We start from the raw sequence: 18,867 nt of genomic DNA on the forward strand, positions 1-18,867 counted from the left end.
CTTTCTTTCTTTCTTTCTTTCTTTCTTTCTTTCTTTCTTTCTTTCTCTCTTTCTTTCCAATACTGGGGAGCTTATACAATGGCTTGGCCCAGGATCAGGTAAGCTGGCCAAGTGCTCCTTCAGCAACCCCCCACTGCCTGCTGCTTTCTCCAGCTGTGCTGGCTGACCTCACTCAGAAATGATGGGCTTTTTTTCTTTTTAATTTTATTCCAAGCTCTTCTAAAGACACCCAGCTTTTCCAGATACCAGATCTCTGCTGTGTATAATAGCCCCTGTCCCTTGAGTAAAACAACTGGTCCAAATGGACAGGGCTTTGTTTTTGGAAAAAGTATTCAGTTTAAAATAGTAAATCAGGGGTGCCTGGGTGGTTCAGTCATTAGGCGTCTGCCTTCGGCTCGGGTTATGATGCCAGGGTCCTGGGATTGAGTCCCACATCAAGCCCCATATCAGACTCCCTGCTCAGTGGGAAGCCTAGTTCTCCCTCTCCCACTCCCCCTGCTTATGTTCCCTCTCTCGTGTCTCTCTCTGTCAAATAAATTAAATCTTTAAAAAATAATAATAAATAAAATAGTAAATCAGAGGCCAGTGGTTGAGGCCAGAGTAATCTTGGAGGCATTTAGAGTCAGGGTGTTGGAGTGTAATGTTGGGTGAGATGCAGACTGCCTTCTCCCAACCCCTCCAGAATCTCTCAGAAAAGAAGTTAAGGAGACTCAGGGAGGAGAGGACATTGTTCATAATCAGGACAGAAAGCTTTCCTTGATCTCCTGGCTGGCCCAGTTGCAGCTCCTTTTGGCCACCTCTGGCCTGGACTAGATTTTATGCTCTTGGGTCAGCATCTGCCCAGCTCCCAGGGATTTGGTTCGTAATCCATTATAAATTTTTCTGGCTGAGCACCCTATCCTCATGACCTCTGAGAAACTGAGTGAAGTCAAGCCTAGGGCCTAGTGGCCCTGGGATTGCTCCTTGACCCACTTCCAACAACACTTTCTGGGAAGCGGCCATTACAGACTATTTGGGGAGCCTGATGCTCCTGCCGAGGGGTCAAGTGTTCGGCTCTCTGCAGCACGGATGCCTCCCTACTTCAGGAGCCAGTTTGTGGTGATTCAACCTGACCACCCAGTTCCCTTCAAACTCGCAAAGAGAGGGTGCTGGAAAAGTGGGCTAATTGGTTCTCTCACCCTGTGCCTCTTCCCTTTCTGTTCTCCACCAAGGGACTGAATCAGTGGACTCCAGCAGGCCTCATCTGGTACCTGATGTTTTTCTTCACTCACCAAATATTTATGGAGTGCCTAATACTCTCTGCCAAGGCAAGCGTGCAAGTAGAGTGGCCTTTATGCGTATATAAAATATAGTACACACAGTGGCACCAGATTTGGAAGGGATGGTGGTCAGAGAAGGTTTCCTGGAGGAGACAACATCTAATTTGAATCACAGCTAGGAGCTGGTTTGCTGAAGTTGTGCCTTCAGTTGTGCCTGCTATCAGGCACAAGGGCACAAGCAGAAACAGCTTGTTCAAAACCAGGGGTAGAGTCTGGCAGGGGTGGAAGATATGTCTCTCTCAGATGAGGAAACACTATCAAGTTGAACTCATGTTCCTTAATCTCTAAGCATCTTGCTTCCAAAGACAGAGGTGTTCCCTGCTAGCAGTGTGATTTTGGTCAAGTCGGTTTCTCCATGACCTCATTTTCCTCATCTACAAATGAAAGAGTTGGTTGTATACTTAAAACTAAAATGATGTTATATGCCCATTCTATCTTAAAAACAAATGAATGAATAAATATTTTTTTAAAATGAAGGAGTTAGTCTTGATTAGAATCTAAACCATCTCTAATGTTTTTTCCATGATTTTTGGTGAGGCTAAGAACACAGTTCCCAGGATGACTTTGCTTTACCAAACTGCTGATGATTCATTGGGTGTTCCCTTCCTTTGTGGAGACTCTCACACTAGGTGGACAGAACATTCATTTTAGAAAAGCCCTGGGGTTTCAGTCTCAGCCTGCTGTACACTGGCTGATCAGCCAGTTACTGAGAGTGAAGTGTACAAGGATGGACACCAGATGGCATGGAGAAAGGGCACAGGCAGACAGAGGGGCCCATCCGGCCGCTTCTGTTTCCAAGCATGGATGTTTTCCAGGCAGAATGCTCTCTAGAGTCTGGAGAGCTTTAGCAGCTGAGCTGATAGAGGAAAATGTCACCAAGATGTCAGGACAAGAACAGTTTTGAAAGACTGAGGGGACTTAAGCCAAGTTGAAGACTGTACAGGGACAGGTGGAGTTTCAGGCAAAGGGACAGCTAGAGCTAAGGAGCAGAGGTGGAAGTGTGCACTGAAGGCTTTTGGTTACAAGTACCAGAGGCTGTCATGCCAGCAGACCTCTGGAAGGATGGAAACCAGAACTGCAAAGCCATCCGAATCCAGGCCATCACTCGGCTCTGCACTCTTATTCTCTCTCAGGAATTTTTGCTTTCTCTCAATCTCTAACTCAACTCCTGCCCTACATGTTCTTTTTCTCAGACTGTTTGTTTCTCTCTCTACTTTCCAGGTCCCTCTCTCTGGTCAGTTTCTCAATCTCTCTCTGTCTCTGTCTCTCTCATTCTCACTGTGTGGTCTCGACTCTCTTCAGGACCCCCTAGTTTCTCTTTGCACATCCGTTTTCTGCGCTCCCGCGAGGTTCATAGGAAGGATGATCATCTCAAGTCAAAGAAGAGCCTGCCCTAAACCCAGATTCCTTGATTAGAGCAACTGATTGGCCCAGTTTGAATCAGGACTCCACCTCTCGTCAGCTGAGGCCGTAGTGAGGCTTGTGGCATAAAGGGCAGTCCTACTGACGGATCACGGTTGCTGGGGAGTTGGGGGAAGTTCTAGGAGAAAGGGGATCCTGATGAGCTGTGAATACTTCAAGGGGATAGTGAGAAGATGGATCACTGTGGGTTTGCTGGGAGTTGAGGGGTTTTTATTTCCAAACATCGGGGGATTTTAAATACATTAAATAAGATCTGTGTGGTACCTGTTCTTTGAAATGTTTAGTCTTTCTTCATGACCTAGTCCTTGGTCAGTTTTTGTAGTTTCTGTGTGCAGCTTGGGTTGGGGGGGGTAGTGTATTCTCTAATCATTGGGTGCATTATCTCAAACTTGTTAATTGTTCAACTGAGTAAATAAGGAATGTGTTGGAATCTTCCACTAGGTGGCGCACGCATTTTCTCCCCGTTATTCAATTTTGGCTTTATATATTTTGAAGCTATTTATTTCTTTATGGTTCTACTTATTGATTTCAGAGAGAGAGAGAGAGAGAGAGAGTGTGTTAATGAGTGGGGGTAAGAGCAGAGGGAGAAAGAGAAGCAGACTCCCCGCTACTAAGCAGGGGGTTCCAAGAGCGGCTCATCCCAGGATCCTGAGATTATGACCCCAGCCGAAGGCATCCCCTTAACCGACTGAGCAACTCAGGCACCCCTATTTTGAAGCTATTTTAATGGTTGCATATTAAGTATTGAGTTTTAGTGACTTCTTGCGGGCTAAATCTTTTATCATTATGTAATTATGTTTTTAGTTCCTATAATGCTTTTTTTTTGTCTTAAAGCCTGTTTTGTCTAATAATATAGCTCCCAACTTTCTTTGGGTTATTTGTTAGAAAAAAGTATCTTTTTACTTTTGACTTTCTGTATCCTTTTAAAGATGTTTCTTGTAAGCAGCATTATAGCTGGATTTTAGTTTATTTTAGTAAATCTAACAATTCATCTTTTAACTCGTGAGTTTAGTAAATACATATGGTGATTAGAATTATGTTTGGATTGGCTTTTACCTTCTTACTTTCTGGGTTCTAAATCACTTTTCCTCTTATTGTCAGCTTTTGAATTGAGTAATATTTTTCTTATTCCACTTTTTTCCCTTATATTGATTCGGAAGTTTTATACTTTTGCTATTCTTCTAGTGTTTTCTCTTGAATTTTTATTATACATACTGATTTTAACAAAATCAAAGTTAATTGTATCTTCACCCCTTGAACTATTTTAGTTATTTTACCCCTCAAAATAAACACGTATTATCTTATACAATGTTTGTTTAGACTTATTTACTATGTTTGTCACCTCAGACCTTGCTTTTAAGGTCATTTTTCTTCTTCCTGAAGAATATCTTTTTTGTGTGTGTGTAGGCTCCACATCCAGTGCAGAGCCCAACTCAGAGCTTGAACTCATAACCTTGAGATCGAGACCTGAGCTGAGATCAAGAGTCAGATGCTTAACCAACTGAGCCCCCACAGGCACCCCTGAAGAATACCTTTTAGAAATAATTTTAGTGAAGGTCTACTGTTGGTAGAATGTTTAGATTTTTAAAATTGAATTATAATTCCACATACCATAAAATTCACAATTCAGTGGCTTTTGTGTATTCACAAAGTTGTAAAAACCACCATTACTTTCTAATTCTAGAACATTTCATCCCAGAAAGAAACCCCATACACATTAGCAGTCACTCCCTATCCCTCCTCCACTAAGCACCTGGCAACCACTTTGTCTTTATGGATTAGCCTATTCTGGACGTTTCCCATAAATGCAACCATACAGTATGTGGTCTTTTATGTCTGGCTTCTTTCACTTAGCATGTTTTCAAGGTTCATCCATGTCTGGGCATGTATTGATATTTTGTTACTTTTTATGGCTGAATAGTACTCTATTGTATGGACATACCACATTTATCTGTCAGATGATGAACATTTGAGTGTATCCACTTTTTGCCTATTTTAAATAATGCTAGTATGAACATTAACATACAAGTTTTTGTATAAAAATCTTTTTCAGTTCTCTTAGGTATATACTCAGGAGTGGAATCATTAGGTCATGTACTAACTGTATGTTTAACTTTTGAGGAACTGTCAAATTGTTGTCCATAGCAGCTACCTCATTTTATATTCTGACCAGCATGAGGGTTCTAATTCCTTCACATTCCTGACAATATTTGGTGTTTTCTGCTCTTTCAAATGAAAGCCATCTAACGAGTATGAAATATCTCATTCTGGTTTTGATTTGTATTTCCCTAATGGCTAGTGATGTTGAGCATCTTTTCATATAGTTATTGGCCATTTCTATATCTTCTTTGAAGAAATGTCTGTTCAAATCCTTTGCCCATTTTCTTAATCTGTTCAGGCTGCTATAACAAAAATACCAACAACATGGGTGGCTTATAAGTAACAGAGATGTATTTCTTATAGTTCTAGAGGCTGGGAAGTCCAAAATAAAGGTGTCAGCAGATTTGATACCTGGTGAAAGTCTGCTTCCTGGTTCATAGATGCATGGTGGAAGGAGCAAGTTCATATAAGGGCAGTAATCTGATAAATGAGGCCCCCACCCTCATGACCTAATCACTTCCCAAAGACCCCTATCTCCTAGTATCATCACACCGGAGATTAGGTTTCAAGACATGAATTTTGGGGGGACACATTCAGTCTGTAGCACCCATTTTTAAAAATTGGGTTGTCGGGGTGCCTGGGTGGCTTAGTGGGTTAAAGCCTCTGCCTTCAGCTCAGGTCATGATCCCGGGGTCCTGGGATCAAGCCCACATCGGGCTCTTTGCTCAGCAGGGAGCTTGCTTCCCTTCCTCTCTTTCTGCCTGCCTCTCTGCCTACTTGTGATCTGTCTGTCAAATAAATAAATAAAATCTTTTTTTAAAAAAATTAGGTAAATAAATAAAATTGGGTTGTCTTTTTTTTATTGAGTACTGAATACTAGACCCTTATCAACATTTGATTTGCAAATACTTTTTCCTATTCTGAGAGTTCTCCTTTCATGGTCTTAATAAGGGTCCTTTGAAGCACAAAAGTTGTTAATCTTGATAAAGTCTTATTTACTTATTTATTTCTGGTTGTTTACACTTTCGGTTTCATATCTAAGAAACTGTTGCCTAATCCAAGGTCATGAACTTACATCTATATTTTCTTTTGGAAGTTTTATAGTTTTGGGACACCTGGGTGGCTCAGTTGATTAAGTATCTGCCTTTGGCTCAGGTCATGATTCCAGAGTCCTGGAATCAAGTCCCACATTGGGCTCCTTGCTCAGTGGGGAGCCTGCTTCTTCCTTTACCTGCTGTTCCTCACCCCTGCTTGTGCTCTCTCTCATTCTCTCTCTCACACAAATAAATAAAATCTTTAAAGAAAAAGTTTTATAGTTTTAGCACTTACATTTATGTCTCTGATTCCTTTTGAGTATTATATATATCCTCAAATCCTATATAGATTATATATATAATATAAAATCTCCAACTTTGTATGTAAATATCTGGTTGACTCTGCACCATTTGGTAAAAAAGATTCTTCTTTGCCATTGTATCCTTTTAAAGATGGCACTCTTGTTGAAAATCAGTTCACTGTAAATATGACAGTTTATTTCTAGATTCTCAATTCTGTTCTATTTCTGTGTATGTCTACTCTTAAGACAGTGCAAATCCATCTTGATTACTGCAGCTTTGTAGTAAGTTCTGAAACCAGGAAGTATGAGTTCTCCAACTTTGTTCTATCAAGTTTTTATCTGAAAATATCTTTACTTTGTCCTAATACTTGAAGATAGTTTTGCCAGTATATAAATACTAATTAAATATATCCATATGATTTTAACAATTACATTTTTCATCTCCAAATGCTTTTTGTTGTTGTTTTCAAAACTGTTTGGTAACTTCTGATAGCTTCCAATTACTTGCTCATTCTTAAAAAACGACTCCTGAGGCAACCCTCTTGGGTCCCCTCTCTCCTTGGGAGCTTTGTACTATCAGTTTGCTATCACTCAATAAACCTTGCTTTGCTGCCACCACTCTGTCTGGTCTACCTCTTCATTCTTCAAAGCAGTCTGACCAAGAACCATAAGCACAGAGAAAAAAAATCCTGTAGCATTTATGGTGGCTTGTCTGGGATCTCCACCATCACTAAGGACAACTAACCATGAGTAGTGAGTAGTGAGTAGTGAGCAGCAAGTCTCTCTCTTTCTCTCCCCATTTTGTTGAAAAACAGTGGGCACCCATCAGACCTGTAAGAGCAATTAGTGTGACTGCCATTCTCGAGTCTTGGGTGACAGGCTCCCGGGGCTCCTTTCTGACCAACCACCCCCCCGACCCAGCAGAAGTTGGGAATGTCAGTTTGGTGAGGACTCAGAACTCCTTTAGGACAGAAGACCAGATATGAGGGACCTAGAGAAAACTGAGCAGCAACTGAAGGGCCTGACCAAGGCTACCCTTTGGTGGACACCCAAAGGCTCTTGGAAGGACCTGGTTCCTTACTTGCACATCCGGGCATCCAGAGAGAAACCCCTCTACTATTCTTTTCTTGGCTGATTCCTTCCCTAGGAGAATGAGTGGGAAAGCACAGGATAGTTCCTCAGACATTCTCTTGTGAGTGGTTCGGGTAGCCTCCAAGGGATCTCACTCACAGTTCCCTGTTTTACGGTGAGGAACAATCTCCTGTTTCTGACTCCTCCTATCCTGGGCATTACTGGAACACCCCTTGGACTGGCTACACTACCTATGTAAAGAAATGACCAAGCAGGGCAGAAGAACTAAGATCTAAAGGACCTCCCAACTTTTAGGTTCCATCGGGGCTTATCCCACGTGGATTTCCCCTCCCTGGGTGCCCTGTCTTGTCCTTCCATGTGGCTATGCCAGACAGAACAATTCTACTAAAAGATGATTATGTGGCTATGTCAGACAGAACTACTCTACTAAAAGAAATCTAGTATATACATTGACTTCTAAGGGAATCCTGAGGGTGGGGAAACCAGGATCACTCTCTCGAGGTAGGGCCAAGCCTGGGTAACCACAATTACTCCCAGCACCTCACAGAGAGGACAACGGCTCTGGCTGTCAGTCACATGAGTAGCTAGAGCCATACATCAGGGAAAAGATGAGGAGGAACTGTGATGGGGGATGCTTTTTCTTCTCTTCCCAAGTCTCCCTGATCAACTATAAGAAATTAAGGTAAGGGGTGCCTTTTCCTCTTTTTTTATAAACCTGACTAAGGCCCTTACTCCTTTAGAGTCCCTTTCTGGCATTATAGGCTACAGGAAGGGTATCAGATCTATAAATTGCTCAATATCACTTGCTTGGACGACTTCCCGTGTGTGTGTTTTCAGATTTATTTATTTATTTATTTATTTGAGAGAGAGCATGCACACAAGAGAGAGCACAAGTGGGAGGGAATACCGGGTAGAGGGAAAGGGAGAAGTAGACACCTTGCTGAGCAAGGAGCCCGATGTGGACTTGATCCCAGAACCGTTAGATCATGGCCTGAGCTGAAACCAGATGCTTAACGACTGAGCCACCCAGGCGCCCCCGCTTCCTGGTTTTAACTGGGCGAAAGCAACTCATTTTCCTTTGTTCTCGGGCATGGCCACAATACAAGCTGGGAAGGCGAGACATGGCCCCCTGAGGGACTTTGCCTTCCTGGTTTTAACTGGGGAAAAAGGCGACTCATTTTCTTTTGTTCTAATCTCAGTTATGCAGGATAAACCAGGCCTTCTGGTTACTCTCTTCTGACTCCCACCCCTGTGTGGGTAGGAGGAAGGAACAAAGGAACATCACATCTACATCAAAAGTAGATAGGCAAATGGAGTCCACAGGGGAATCTCCACCCCTGTCTCCAACCTTCCTAGGGTAAGATCAGGTCTCCTACCTGTTCCATCCTATCCTGGAACCCCTGCTGATGCTCAAAGGCTTTACCCCCTGCAAGTACAGCTAGTGCTCCAAGGGGGACCAAGAGGAGGTGCTGTTGTAAGACCTGTGATGAAGGGGGACCTCAGAGTTTTCCGAACTTGGATGTAATGCCTCTGTTAAATCAGACCCTCTCCAAAGCAAAAAATGTGGGGTTCTGTCCACTACTGAAACATACAGGGATCAAGGGATGGATAAGCCCACGGGTGGCTTCCAACTGGAGCCCAGGCTGTATCACCTCAAGACCCCAACTGGGACCCTAATGATCCCCATGGAAACTGCTATCACCATCACTTGCAAGACTGCATCATAGAGGGATTGAACAGTACAGGGGGGCTTCTCCCTCATTCACATCCCGGGTTAATGGCTATAATTGGAGCCAACTGTTCAGCCTACCTCTGAACAAAGACTTCAAGGAATATTCCTAAGCAGCAGCCAAAACTCCCTTTGTTTGGGGGAAATTCCCTGTCTTCTACCATCTGACATGGACTGCACATTTCCACTTGGGTAGGAAAAAAACAAAGTGTTTGCTCATCTGTCCAAGCTGATGAGGTTTAGATCCAAGAGTGATTCCATCTAGGTTTGCTGAAGGACAAATGGCTTGTGTTAACAAGGCGGTTAATCTCGTCTATCTCAAAGTTTTCTTGGGTAATTGTTAAGAAAGTTTTGCTTAGTTGATAAATGGGATTACATCTAGGTCTTCTCCAAAGAGGATAAAGTGCCAAGGCATTGATTACCAGACATTGGTTTGTACTTCTTTTTTTTTTTAAAGATTTTATTTATTTATTTGACACAGAGAAAGAGATCACAAGCAGGCAGAGAGGCAGGCAGAGAGAGAGGGGCAAGCAGGCTCCCCGGAGCAGAGAGCCTGATGTGGGCTCGATCCCAGGACCCCGAGACCATGACCCAACCCTAAGGCAGAGGCCCAACCCACTGAGCCACCCAGGCGCCCTGGGTTGTGCTTTTAAAGGATGTTTGGGTCTGTTAGTAAAAAATCGTGGTAATCTTAATCTGTCTCAAAATCTTCATGGGTAATCATTAAAGATGGCTTTCAAAGTCTCTGGTAGAGGATATTTGGGTCTGTTGGTAAACAGGATGCAAACTGCTAACCCAAACTCAGGAAGAAAACACCAACCGTTTTCTTAGGAAGATTGAGAGAGTCTCTCATTAAATACGTAGCTATCTCCCCTGGTTCTCCTGAGGCCGAGATCATTCTTAAAGACCCAATTGGCTCTAGATACTTGGAAAAAACTGCAGAAGTTGGCTGTTGGCCCCTGGGGGACCCTAGAAGAGCTCTAACAAGCTGCCAGCAGGTCATTTACAACTGGAACCAAGTGAGGAATAGAAACTAAAGAAAAGGTCTAAGGCTTTAGTTGCTGTCTTGCCTGCTGTTGCCAGCTTGACCTTCTGAGGCTCTGGCCTCTGTGGCCACCCAGGACACCGGACTTGAGAATGCCCCCAGCGGCAAAAAGCAAGGCCCAGTAACCCTTGTCCTGCTGGTGGAGGAGAACACCGGAAATCTGAATGCCCTCGGGGAATTCAATCTGCAAGGGCTCAAGTGGCCAGCGCCCCTGATCAGTACTGATGGGGCCCGGGGTTCTGCATGGTGGCTCCTCTGAACCTCTCAACATAGGGAACCCTATGGTTCCCTATGGAATCACCTCAGGTGATTTTTGGAAATAGAAGGAAAACCAGTCAATTTCCTTCTTGATACTGAAGCCACCTTTTCTCTTCTACTCTCCACCTTGGGCCTACTGTCCAACTGCAGTGCTGCCATTAAGGGCATCACTGGGGGGGACCCAATAGTCAAATTTTTTTCTCGCCTTCTGGAATACACCTGGGGAGATCCAATTTTCTCTTATGCTTTCTTAATGCCTGAGAGCCCCACACCTCTCAATTAGAGATACCAAGTCTCATATGTCTAGTCCCTGGGCAGACTAGCAATTGCCTCCCCTTAATAGAGACTAATATTAATTCCCAGGTCTGAGCAACTTAGGCTGAAGTGGGTTGGGCCTTAAGAGCAGGGCCCATTCCCATACCTCTTAAGGATCCCACAACTTTCCCTTGTTGGAAAGGTTTTTTAGGCTTCACAGGACACTGTCACTGTTGGAACGTGGATACCAGGATATGAAGAAATAGCACACCCCTTCTATCAGTTTACCAAGAACACCCAGACAGCCAGTACCTATGTAGTAATGTGGGATCCAGAGTCAGAAAAAGCTTTTAAAAATCTCAGGAGGATCTTACTCAGTGTCCCAGCTTTAGAGGGAATGGCTTCAGGTGTCCTAACCCAGGCGCTGGGGGCCAGTGCAACAGCAAGTGGGGTATTTACCAAGTGCTAGTTAGAGCCTGTCTGGGAAGACCCACATAACAGTGAATGCAGCCACTCCAAAAGCAATCAAAGTGCCTCAATTTGAAGCCCAGATCCACCATTCCAGAATCAAACCCTGGTCCCCAAGGGGGCCTAAAAAAACAAGGAATTGAAATCACTCTCCGAACCCAGAGAGGACCTCAAACAAGACATGGGTAAGTCTTCTTAAATGTTACTTTCCCTATATCCCATCAAAATCATAATCCTTATTGTATTCCTTTTGCCCGCCCTCTAGGAGTTCACTAAAACATCCTGTGTCTCTTGGGACACCTGATTGGCTCAGCCAGTTAAGTGTCTGCCTTCAGTTCCGGTCATCATCTCAGGGTCTGCATCAGGCTCCTGGCGGAGCATGGAGCCTGCTTCTCCTCACCCTCTGCCTGCCTCTCTCCCTGCTTGTGTTTCCTCTCTGACAAGTAAGTAAAATCTTTAAAAACAAAACAGCCTTTATCTCTCCTTGGACTCCTGACTATACTCGGTCTTGCATTGTGTTTTGAGCCTTGCCTCCTAAATCCCCTAACCTGCTTTGTATCTTCCAGAGTAAAGGTCATCAAACACCAAATTGTGGTTAGGATGAAGCCTCACATGGAGGTCAAACCTGTCATCTACAGAGGACCCCTGGATAGATCAGAACGTGAGGGCCCAATCCAACGCCCTGGCCCCTGGCCAGCAGGAAATAGTTTGATCAGTCGTTGCCCTTCTTCCCAATAGCAGTTAGGATTACCTTTTCGGGGGGTTGGTAAACGATGAAGGATAGTTTGAAGGCAGGCAGGGACCAACTCCTAAAGCCCTAACGGGAACCACCCTTAAAAGGATTTTATACCACCTTGGAAGGAGCCCTCCACCCTGTCCCTCACACAAAGATCTGATTGGATGAGAGGCTCAAGGTGGGTTAATCAGGTTAATCAGATTAAAACAGCACACCAACAAGCCCATAAAACCCCTAGACTTTGCTATATATCACTCAGTAAACATGACTTTGCTGCCCACCACTCTAAAAAAAAAAATAATAATAGCTCCTGAGTCTATTACTGATTCTTTAAAATACTCACATGATATGTGGAATTTAAGGGAAAAAAACCCAGATGAACATATGGGAAGGGGGAAAAAAGAGAGGGAAATAAATCATAAGAGATTTTTAAGGATAGAGAATAAACTGAGGGTTGAGGGAGGGAGGGGGTGGGGGATGGGATAAATGGGAGATGGGTATTAAGGCATTTGTTATGATGAGCACAGGGTGTTCATGTAAGATGAATCACTAAATTCTACTCCTGAAATCAGTATTACACTATATGTTAACTAGAATTTAAATAAAAATTGTAAAATAAAAAACTCATGATACATTTTCATTCTATGCAGTTACATAGAATTTGCATATATGTTCTTAGAGAATTTGCTTACTTTTTGTAAGCCCATCAATGCAACAAAAACTGTGTTTCAGGGCACCTGGGTGGCTCAGCTGGTTAAGCCTCCGACTTTTGATTTCAGCTCAGGTAATGATCTCAGGGTCATGAGATCAAGTTCCACATCCCGATTCTCTCTCTTCATCTCCCTCTGCTCCCTCTCCCCCTGAATTCGTTTCCTCTCTCTCTCTTTTTAAAAGATTTTACTTATTTATTTGACAAAGACACAGCAAGAGAAGGAATGCAAGCCCAGGGGCAGCGGGAGAGGTAGAAGCAGGCCTCCCGCTGAGTAGGGAGCCAATTCAGGGTTTGATCCCAGAACCATCCTGACCCAAGCCCAAGGCAGACTTAACAACTGAGCCACCCATGCCCCCCATTCTTTCCTCTCTCTTAAAAAAAAGTGTTCATCCAAGAGGACCTAATAGTGAGTCCTATAGGGTATGACGCAGTGGTTAAATGCATGCCTCTAGAACCAGACTATCTGGGTTCAAATATTAGTTCTTTTACCTATTAGCAGTGCAATATTAGGAAGTTATTTAACTTTGTACATGTCAGTTTCCTCAACTATAAACTTGAGAAAAATACTTTATGGAGCTGTTATGGGGATTATTCAAACATACACATGAACATAGTATATATTAGTTACTGGCAAATAGTAACCACTAGATAAATGTTTGTTATTACTGTGTACTACACAGTATAAATTTTCAGGAAGTGGAAAAGACCAAAAGCTTGTAATATTTAACAAGGTGATGCTTCACTTTTGTGGTATCAGGAAAGTCAGCTGTTCTACAAAAGTAGTTTCCAGAAAATTCAATTTTATTACCTTTACTTAAGCTCCCAAATTTAACATTTTGATCTATTTTGAGTAGAAATCTTCATAAGAAAGTATATAGTCTATCTTTTTAAAAAACAGAAATAACACAATTCAATTTCTTTTCTAGATGTATCGGGAATGCAATTATGAACACCAACTATTATGGTAGTATAATAAAATGGCAACCAGGGTTAAATACAATATATAAGAAATCTGAGCAATACCAAATAAATTCAGACTATATACTCTCGTTGAGTTCCTGGTTCCATTTTTCTCTTTCCTCCTTTTTTGTCTTTGGATACCCTTTAGCTGTGGTTAATTTGCCTGTTTCAAGTGCCTTTCTCCTTTCCAATGTACTCCCTAGTGGGATGGGGATACAAATGAGTAAACAGACTCCGAGTGAGATTCTGAAGGCCTAGCTAAGAACAAAGTACATGAACTTTGATGTGCCAGCTTTGCAACATCTATTTTGGTGATTCGAAAGTCTTTTCTCCTTATTTCCTCATTATTCATTAATTTATCAATTACTAATTTACTACTTTACACACAAAGCCTAGTCGGTGCTTGTGAATAAATAAATATTGCTTGAAAGGAATAAATGGTTACAATCATTCCTGAAGTAAATATCACTTTTATTATCTAATATTATGGCTAATGCAAGTTAACTGCAAACTGAAAAGGACTTATAAACCAAGGGTCCACATCCTCTCTCTTTTTTTCTCCCAAGTTTTGTTTTGCTTTGTTTTTTAAAGATTTTATTTATTTATTTGACAGAGATCACAAGTATGCAGAGAGAGGCAGGCAGAGAGAGAGGAAGGGAAGCAGTGTCCCTGCGGAGCAGAGAGCCCAATATGGGGCTCCATCCCAGGGCCCTGGGATCATGACCTAAGCCAAAGGCAGAGGCTTTAACCCACTGAGCCATCTCAGGTGCCCCATCTCCCAAATTTTTATTTAAATTGTCTTTCAGGGGTGCCTGGGTGGGTCAGTGGGTTAAGCCTCTGCCTCTGGCCCCTGGGATTGAGCCCCTGAATGGAGACCCTAATCCCCCCCCCAGTCCTTATGGAGCTCTCTGCTCAGCGGGGAGCCTGCTTCCTCCCATACACACATACTCTCTCTCTCTGCCTGCCAAATAAATTTTTAAAAAATCTTTTTTAAAAAAAATTGTCTTTCAGTTTTTCATTAGAAATCAAGCAAACTCCCTACAGTACTAAGGTACAATGGAGTCGGTGAGGACATCAACAAGCTGACTAGGAAACACAACTAAAAAATGGGTTTCTTTTACAGGCATAAAAGGAAAGCGATAAATTACAACATTGCACAGTAAAAAGGATCTTTATTATTTATTAAGCACCTTCTGTGTGCTATGGGTCAAAGAATAATTTCTTCTTACATTTACCCTAGAAGGTCAAGAACACTCTCAATTTTTTGTTGGAAAAACAGGCTTATAAAGTTAGTTGCCAGAAGTAAACCAGCTGGATGGAATCCATATATGAGTCCTTCTACCTGACATCTTTGCCCTTCAGAAAATACCGAACCATTTCCTAGCATGACTTCAAGATTTGGTACACCAGAATTTTCAAATAGATTAGCTTTAAAAGTTTCCCCTCACCTGCCCCCCACTCCACATAGCTTCAAAGAGGAAACAGTGGTAAGTTAGTGCCATCTGCTGACCATCTTCCTAAACATCAGGTTGGAGGACTGTCCTAGAATCAAGGACAAAGGGGGCCTTGTGCTATCTGAGGTCACCACCAGCCCCCAAGGACAGGCCCAGGAGGATGGTGAACACCCACCTGTAGACCCCTTGGTCTCTCTCCTATACCAAGACTGGGCAGTGACCTCCTAAGTGAGAAAGTGGTGGCAATCGGAGGGAGTCTAACCAAGAGATTTAAGAAATAAAGGCACAGGGTCCTACCACCGCAGTGAACATGCACTTCATTTCTGCAAATAAGCCTTATCACCTCCTGAGTCTAGCAATAAAAATACATTTCTGAGCCTTACTCCAAACTATTTTATCAAAATCTTTAGGGGAAGGGCCTACATAAATTTTAACAAACACCTAGGTAGGTCATTCTTAAGAGGAGGGAAGGGGGATCACTGCCTTCATGGAATGACAGCTTTTTAATCTCTGATGTGAGATATTTCTGGATAGGGCATGGAGATTCTGCAGACCCCTAAAATCTTACCAAATAAGCTAGGCAAGTAATGAAAACAGTTGTGGAGATTAGGGTGTGAGTCCTGGTTTTGCTGTGACCTTGGACAAGTCACTTAAACCCTCTATATCTTAATTTTCTCAGCTGCCCAGACCAAAATGCAAATAATATCAATACCTCACTGTGTTGCTATGAGAATCAGATGAGAAAATGGATGGGAAGTCACTCTGTAAAATTCTATACAATGTTTTAGCATAATTTTGATTCTTACACTACCTATAAACATAAGCCCCCACCTTTTTCATTTTGGTCCTCATTTTTTTAAAATATAAATGTTGAGTTCCTGTTACCTGCTTGGAAGGATCAATGTATGCTAATCTGAAGGACTGGTGTCCAGCCATGAAAATGTAAGGTCTTATTTAGAAGATACAGCGATTCCCAAGAGAATCATGGCTCTCTAAGAGGATGTACCAGAATGTCTGGTGAAGAAGGTGAGACTTTGATGTTTATCAAAGGGAGCCTGAGGTTTACAAAAGCAATGACTGAGAAACACAAATTTTAAAATCAAGAGACCTGGGCTCTATTTTTCTCTCTGTTTCAGACTCATTATGTGATCTTTGTAGAGTACCAACTTTTTTTTTTAAGATTTTATTTATTTATTTGAGAGACAGTATGAGAGGGGGAAGGTCAGAGGGAGAAGCAGCCTCCCTGCTGAGCTGGGAGCCACACCTGGGCCGGTCCCAGGACCTGAGATCAGGACCTGAGCTAAAGGCAGACAGACACCCACCCAACCAAGCCACCCAGGTGACAGATCTGACTTTTTAAAGGCCTGTTTCCTCATCTGAAAAATCCACTGCTACATCAGATGACTCACTGAACTCTTTAACCTATAAAAATACTTTTCACTTAGTAACTCACAGTGTTCAAAATCCTGGCAGACAGAATCAAGTATAAAAGGGGTTAAAAAAAAAAGTTTTACACAAAATGGAGACATAGAAAGTTATATGCTTTCAGCTATGTAGGTCATAAAAGGTAAATAACGCAGGACAAGGAGTCAGCTCCTCTAATTAAACTATTTTAGCTGGAAAATTGCACTTGACTTTCTTTTTTAAAGTATCATTAACCTGTCAGAAGTGAGTTGAAAGTAGGTGTGATATGGAAGTTTTTGTTCCAAAAAGTTGGTTTAAGTTATGACCATAGGATGATATCACCCTCCTGATAGAAGATCCATTTTATCACAGGGAAGGTCTCAAATGGCTCTCTGCTTCCAAACCCAGAACTTGAAGGAATGGTCTGAGAGCAACCTGACCAGAGGTTATCCAAGCAGTGCCAAGTGAGAGAATGTCTTAGTGTACTTCCGGAGCCTCCTAGCTTTTTGGCCTGACAGCAACTTCTGCTCCACCTCTTAGCTATCTGGCCACACCTTGGAACAAGAACAATGTCCTAACCTGTGAATTTCAGGTCAGGGAGCCTACGCTCCTAAAATGGAACATGCTCCTTTGTCAAACAGCCAAGTGGTTCCTAAAGAATGATCCTTTATGGGGCGCTGCGTGGCTCAGACGCTGGGCGACTGGCCTCAGCTCCGGTCATGATCCCCGGTCCTGGGATCCTGGGATGGAGTCCCGCAGCATCAGGCTCCCTGCTCCGCGGGAAGCCTGTTCTCCCTCTCTCACTCCCTGTGCTTGTGTTCCTTCTCTTGGCTGTGTCTCTCTCTATCAAATAAATAAATAAAATATTTAAAAAAAAAAAAGAATGATCCTTTACATTTAAACTCTTTCCCAAACAGATGTTATTGTGTTTAAACTTGACACCCCTCTGTGCTCTAATACCAAAGAGGAAGTCTCCGTATATCCCCACAGTACAAGTTCCCCAATTTGAACACCACTATAAGACTTACACTATTAAAGAGCCTAGCACCAAGTTACTGTCCCAATCCATGTTTATTGGGTACTGAGCCTAATAATCCAGGTATATTCTGTCCCATGGAGCATAGCTTTGGGATGATGCACTGAAACTACCAAATTCATGTTGCCTATGTGATGAAACCATCACCCGTCTGATGCCAAAGCCACATGACCCTTGTTCACATTTTTGAGAAAAAGTCAAACTGAGTTGTGTACAGCTCTCCTTGTTTTGCACTCTCTAGGGCAAAGTCTATACTTTGCTAATCAGGCATCTCCTCAGAATTCCTTCTGGGACATTCATCAGTTGGATTAACCATTGTATAAATTTATAGAATTTGTGTCTATTAACACCTCTTTGTGAATTATAATTTGTTGATTATATGTAGGAATTTCTAAAGACACCACCCCAGGTTTCTACCAAGCAAAAGCATTGTTGGAAAATGACTATTTAGTCATGTACTTACTGATTTTCTACTGTGTATTCAGCCCAAATGTATAATGAAATACTTGCCTTCAAAGAGCTCAAAGTACAATTGGGAATACAGGCTAAACACAAAACATCAATCTGTAAATAAAATTAAATGCTTAATCATCCTGGGAATAATATAAGGATATATTACACAACAATATAAGGATATTCCTGTTGTCACACCAGTGGAATATATTTTTGTTTTGTTTGTTTATTGTCTGTCTTATCTTTCCCCACTAGAACAGAAGTTCCACAAGAGAAACTTTTTTTAAGTTCAGTGCTATTTCCTCAGCACCTGGCATGTAATTGGTCCTCAGTATTTGTTGACTAAATGAATGAGAAGTCAAATTCCTAGAATAGTCAGAGAAAAGGTAGTCTTCAGGTGAACCTTAACCGTACTTTTATTCAGCTTGCGATCTATGGGTTTAAAGGAGAAACTTCTTTTTTTCTATAATAAGAAGGAAACTGCATATAATTGAAATAGAAGGTGGGGTGGGATGAGAGGAATTTAAACAGTGTCCATGTGATCTGGTTAGCTCATTACTAAAAGAGCTTTATACTAAAATCTATGGTTTTTGAAGACTGTTTTAAAGCAGAATAATTCTATTTTCCAACAAAACCCCAATAAATATAAAACAGATAAAAGCATAGCCACTCTGAGTTAGGAGTGCTGTGGAGGAGGAATCGGGAAGTCCACCATTTTAATCTTCTCACTCCCACCACAGAGCTATGGCTTCTGAGGGATTCTAGGAACACGGTTTGAAAACACTGGATTGAAGGAAATTTAGAGTCTCTCCTCTCTCAAAATTCTATTAATAGAGGCAGCTAAAGAATACCTAGGCTCCCTCCTGTTCTCTGCCACTTTCAGCTGAAGAAGTAGTGGGAGTCAGCTCCCTCAGAGAGAAAAACACGGAACACCTGTGTCCTAGGCCAAGGCCAATGCTCCTTCTCATGGCCAGACTCAGGGAACTAAGTCTCATTTCTTTGATCCATGACTGATGAGGGCAAAATCACTTGTCTGACTAGGCGAGACTCTAGATTTTCCCTCCTCTCCTTGCCCCCCACCTAAGCTC

The sequence above is a fragment of the Lontra canadensis genome, unplaced genomic scaffold, assembly GCF_010015895.1.
Source record: "Lontra canadensis isolate GAN:19392208 unplaced genomic scaffold, GSC_riverotter_1.0 scaffold28, whole genome shotgun sequence".
NCBI classification, from domain to species: domain Eukaryota; kingdom Metazoa; phylum Chordata; class Mammalia; order Carnivora; family Mustelidae; genus Lontra; species Lontra canadensis.